Here is a 6,107-nt window from a genome sequence, read left to right as displayed (position 1 = left end):
TCTAATTTTGTTGTGATATTCGTCTTTAGAACTAAGCAGATTTTATCATCCATTGACCGTCTGGAACATTACTGAAAAATATTTAAATCTGTAGCACAAATAAGAATGTAAATAATTTAATTTAGTTGTGTCGTAGTATAACTGATGACCATTTGTAAGTAATCAATATTTTAATTACTTGCTTACTTACGCCTAACACTCCTTCTAAAGGAGCACAAGCCACCCACAAGCACTCTCCATCCAATCATGTCCTGGGCAGTCCTTTCCAGTTGCTATTGATCCTTTTCATGTCTGCTTCCAATTCTTAGAGCAGTGTGTTCTTCGGTCCCCCTATTTTCTGTTTTCCTTCAGGATTCCAAGTTAGGGCTTGACTCGTGATGTAGTTTGGTGATTCCCATCATGTATGTCTTATACACTTCCAACACCTTTCCCAATATTTTAATTAGTAGTTTTGATGAAAGTATGTATTACTTTTCCCATCCCTTAGGACTAAATACTTTCATGGTTATCTCAAGAAAACTTAAAAACTATCAACTCAAGTTTTAATTGTGCTTTCTTTCATTAAGTGATCATTCTGATCGGCCAATATCTCAAACAAAACATTCGATTACTGCAAGAGTTATATATATATATATATATATATATATATTATATGAATCATATTTCCCTCAAGTGTTCTGTTTCAATTAAAAACTGAAACTAACCAAACTGTGATGTTATTCAAATCCAATATTAAAAAGATATATTTGGGACTCATCAGCTGGATGTGCCACTCAAATAGGACAAAACGCGCGTCCTGGATTCCACTGCTAGCCACTATCCATCTTTGCTTATAATGCTTGTGATTTAAGGCAATATCAAGGCAATACTCACAGTATGCACATACAGTAATAAGAGATTGATAAATTACAGTCCTAAACATCAATGGGAAGATTCACGTAAACAGCACCAAGTGGGCATATGAATTAATTTTAGTTTTACTGCAATGTTTATTTACAATTTTATCAGTGTTCAAGCAACATAATCATGTGTATCTTTTCCCTTTTTCAAAATAACCAAATTCTCCTACTCACAGACCGATACTGATAAGTTATTTATCTTGATTTTTTAGGCTGTTGGATTGTAATTATTTTGATAATGTTTAACTATTTATAGAATTTCTAGCGATTATGTAAGAGTTTTATTTAATCACTTTTCTAGTGTGATGTGAAATAAAACCAAATAGATTTCTTTTTTTTTTAATTAGATTTTCACTCAGATGTTACTGCTGTTTTGTTTTCATAGCTCAATAATAAGTCAATAGTTGGAGGCTTTTAATTATGATCAGTAGGAATATATGTAATGTCTCACATATGTTCTTTAATTTTCATAGCGAGTTATAAGGTCATTCAACCAGTATAGAGTTTAATACCGAACAATTGTAGCCGATTGGAAGTTTAACATATGTTTATATATTACTGTAATGAACACTTCTTGTTAAACAAAATGTAATAACTAGTAATCATAATATATTAACGTATTTTATAATATGTGTATACGTTAAATATGGATATAATTCAATCTGAATATTTGAACAACTGTTCAAGTGATAACTGTTTGATATTTTAATAATGTCATCATAAACTAATGCCAAGTTCAATGCTGATGAGAACTAAGGATCTTTAAACAACTACTTAGTTTCAATTTGTGATGTCTCAGCAGTATGCATTCATGATTCCCTAACAATGATCCATATTATCACGATTTTGTCTGTACACAATTGATGCTTACGGAATCCAGTCTGTTGATTTAGAAGCTGAGTGTCTACTGAATACTTCGTCCGGTTCAACAGCACCCTGCGGAAGACATTTCCTGGCACCGATGGTAGTGTGATGCCTCTGTAGTTCTCACATTTGCTGAGATCTTTCTTTGGCATCTTGATGAGGTGTCCTTCTTTCCAGTCTGACAGTGGCACTTGTTCCTCCTCCCGAATCTTCCTGAATAGAAGGTGAAGCATGTTTGCTGTTACTTCAATGTCTGACTTCACTGCTTCAGCTGGTATATTGTGTGGTCCAACTGCTGCTTTCCCACTCTTGATTTGTCTGATGACCAATCATCCTGATTTCTTCGATCGTTGGTGGAGTGATATCTATAGGTAGGTCTTTGTGTGGTGCTTCGATGTTGGGTGGGTTCAATGGAGCTGGTCTGTTCAAGAGTTTCTCCAAGTGTTCTATCCATCTGTTATTCTGTTCTTGAATCTTGGTGATTGTCTTGCCTTCTTTGTCCTTGACCACAAGTCTCTCTGGTTCACTATATTTCCCTACCAGTTTCTTCGTTATATCATATAGTTGTTTGATATTTCCTTCTCTTGCAGCTTTTCTACTGTTGTTGCTAGGTTTCCTTCATATTTCTGATTGTCAGCTCTCATGCTTTTTTTCACTTGCTTGTTCACTTCCGTTTGCTCAGCTTGTTCCTTGAATTACTCTGCTCTTGTTCGGCCGTTGTTAATTGCTATCTAATTCTTCTTTCCTTGAATCTTGTCTAGGGTTTCGATAGAGATCCATTCCTTATGATGATGCTTGTTGTGTCCCAGCACCTCATGACACGTTGAAGTTAGTGCTTCTTTTATCTTTTTTCAGTTGTCATCTATCGTAGTCCCTTGTTCTTTCAGGAGATCCTGTTAGGCTTGGAACCTGTTGTTGAGAGGTATCTTGAATTCGTTGTGTTTTTCAATATATCGAATGAAGTCTGTATTAAACTTGTGTGATAGTGTTTCGCTAATTGTCCATTGCTTTCTTAGCATCAGTTTGATCGTGTCAACTACCAGATAGGGATGTGAAGCTATGTCAGCTCCTCTCTCTCTCATGTTTTTCATGTCTTCCATTGACCTTCTGAATTTTCTAGTGATACAAATATAATTAGCCTGAAATTATTCTGTAGCTAACGGTAATTGTATAATATTTTAATGACATAGTTTAGTAAATATACATTGTAATGTTGTTTAATATTAATGTTTAGTTAGAAAAAATCGAAATATCAAATCCCTAAAAATTTGATGTTCATGTTCATATTCTTATTTACAGTGATTTTTTCTCTCCATGTGTGTTTGTGTGTGTGTGTGAGGGGTGTGGATAGGTATGTTAAATGACGTATACATTCTATTACATACTTTACTTATCGAAATAAATTTATTTTCATTCAGTATGGCTCCATAGAGTAAAAGTTGGATAGAGAAACATCTAAACTAGATACAAACATTAAAAAAAAACATGATTATAATACTAAATAATAATAATAATAATAATAATAAATTAAATTTATTATTTGAGCTAAATTTTGGTTTTTAATTTACTGATTATTTCATTGGTTTTATTGGTTCATCTATTTGGTCATTGATTTCATTTAAAAGTTCCTATTGAATATTAAGGGTACATTAATGTATATATATATACCTACTAATGTTCATGGATGTAGATTATTATTCTGAAGGTGGAAAAGTTTCAACCGTATACACCATTTTGTTATTAACGTATGTTAATAAATCAGGGTATCTCTTTGCTCTATTTTTAAAAAAAAACGGATAAGCATTGTAATAATAATAATAATAATAATAATAGTGATGACGGCAATGATAATAATAAACCGGAGTTTTGATTTAATGGACTCATTTTGTGTGTGTGTAAGCGTATAAATGCTATTGATGTATTCTTTCTATTAAATGTGAGATGTATAGTTTCACATAGTTGTATACATTCCATATATAGTTTTTTTTACTAAAAGTTTTGTTTTAACTAATATCATATATACATTGAGATACATTATTCACTTGCTCATTCTCTCATATACATACACATTTACCTTTTTATTTATAAGATCAATGAAACTATTATTATTAAATCAGTAAGGGAACAAAAAAAGGTAATGAACAGGATACATGAGTAGAATATGATGTTAATAGATAGAAAAAGCACGTGTCCAGTAAGGTCAATAAAAATGTAAAAAAAAAGATAAAAACCAAACTTCTATGAAAAGGAAAAGAAAAAAAAGGGGGAAAAGATGAAAAGAAAGAAAAAAAAAGAAGAAGAAAGGTTGAACTATCATTAAATTTCTTTTATTGTTTTTACTTACTCGTTGTACTTTCCATCTTTACTTTGTTAAAAACATGAATATAAAATAAAGAGTAATAATTATATAAATGAATATAATACTACTTATATATTATTAGTAATAGTATCATTGAAAGTATTTAACTTGATTTTTACTTGGTTAAAAGATGAAAGAGAGAAATAATAAAAAAAGTATGAAGATATTTATAAGAACTTTCGTCTAAATTAGAGCGAATAGTTTCACAGTATTTGAGCGCCCCGAGGAATAATATATTTGTAAAACCTGAGCGAATGAGTTTGAAGTAAATCCAACGTTTCGCCTGGCAATCTGGTCCAAGCTTTTACAAGGATATATATATATATGAAGATGTTTATTATCATATTTTTCTTCATTTATGTCGAGGAGTTCCACAATAGGACGAAACGGGATTAGAAGAAGAAAACAAAAACGGAAAATAAGAACGAACCATTTTATAAGTTTTAAACTAAAATTGAAGGAGAAAAAACGGTGTTTGTTTGAGTAGAATTTTGAATTTAAACAATTTAATATACAAAATGAAATTCAATGTAGAACAGAATAATGTAACAATGAGTATTTGTTAGATTTGTTCGTATTTTTTTCAGTGAAGAATGTTGTTTTTTTGGAAAGATGTTTCTTTTTTTTCTAAAATGGAACTATTTTTCATTAGAGATTAATATTAAGGAGGGGGGGAAGAACTCAATAAGAAATAGGGAGAATTAGAAAACTTCTACCGTTTAATTTAGGAATTCTTGATAACATACTGTTGCAACTATGAAAATTCAGTAGCTAAGCGGATAACGCGATGGCGTTTGAAGCGAAAGGTACTGGGTTCGAGTCCCAGAGTGAACATCAACTCTGAGATGCAGGCACATCCGGCTGACGAGTCATAAATAAGACGAAACGCTCGTCCTGGATTCCACTGCTAGCCACTATCCATCTCTACTTACAACGCTTATGAATTAAGGCTATATCGAGGCAATACGCACAGTATGCATATATGCCAATTAGAGACTGACCAGTTGCAGTCCTAAACATCAATTGGAAGATCCAAACAAACAATACTAAGTGAACTTAAGCGAAACTGTTGTCATGACACAATGAAGACCAAAACTGATGTCAGATGAACACTTTATTCAGTCTCTAATTAACACTTTGATGACTTACTAAACCAATTACAATTATTTACATTCATATTTTACCAACATTTGTTGAATAAGGAAGGAATATCATACAAAACTAAGATAGTGGTAATATAACTAGACTTTATATTGGGATTATGCGAACATGTGCTACACTGAGCTAATGTCTCACGGAATTAATACAATTGCTGGTAGATATTATGTTAAACAGAAATCCTTCTAAATTAAGTGTTTTACATAGACCACATTAAATTAAAAATGATATACTGAATACATATCATACTAAATTCAAACATGATATCGCATTTTATCCCATTCTAAGACGCCTATAGTCTATTTTTACAGAATAATATCTAGGATCATTAGGTTGACATCAAATCGTGACAAAAATCAACTTTAATTTGTGGGAACTTCCCTTATCAGTTACTTTTACTCAGTAATTTATATTTTCTCAATTGGTATGTGCATAATTTTAGTTGAAATTAAAAATCTGATCGAAGTATAATATTAAGTTGAAAAGATAGTCAGACGATCAGAAGTAGTCCGATAAGATATAGGAAAGGTAAGTGATACTAAGATCATAGTGTAAAATTTCTTTAATATTAAGTTCTCAACGATACGCCTTTATGATCTTATCTGATGTTAAATACCCATGAATCACTTCTCACTAATTAATTGTTACCTCTAAAATTAGAAAAAAACAAGAGTAAAACAATGAGGCATATTATGAACATTTTGGTCGACTACTTTATTTAATCAATAGGGTAAAGTTACTCACTGGAAGAAAGTAAAGACTCAATCTGTAAATGATATTTTTCATGTATTGAGACTATTTAGCGTACCACTGAAGGGCAAAGTGTT

At 31.5% G+C, this 6,107-nt stretch overlaps 1 non-coding gene across 1 annotated transcript; it reads left to right on the top strand.

Moving 5' to 3' along the window:
- Positions 1-4,885: 4,885 nt before the first annotated feature.
- Positions 4,886-4,954, top strand: Smp_tRNA_01997_Pseudo_TTG.1.1. The gene has a single exon. It is a non-coding gene (tRNA).
- The last annotated feature ends 1,153 nt before the right edge of the window (positions 4,955-6,107 follow it).

The sequence above is a fragment of the Schistosoma mansoni genome, chromosome 1 (genome assembly GCF_000237925.1).
Source record: "Schistosoma mansoni strain Puerto Rico chromosome 1, complete genome".
NCBI classification, from domain to species: Eukaryota; Metazoa; Platyhelminthes; class Trematoda; order Strigeidida; family Schistosomatidae; genus Schistosoma; species Schistosoma mansoni.
This window is presented reverse-complemented; position numbering and strand designations above follow the sequence as displayed.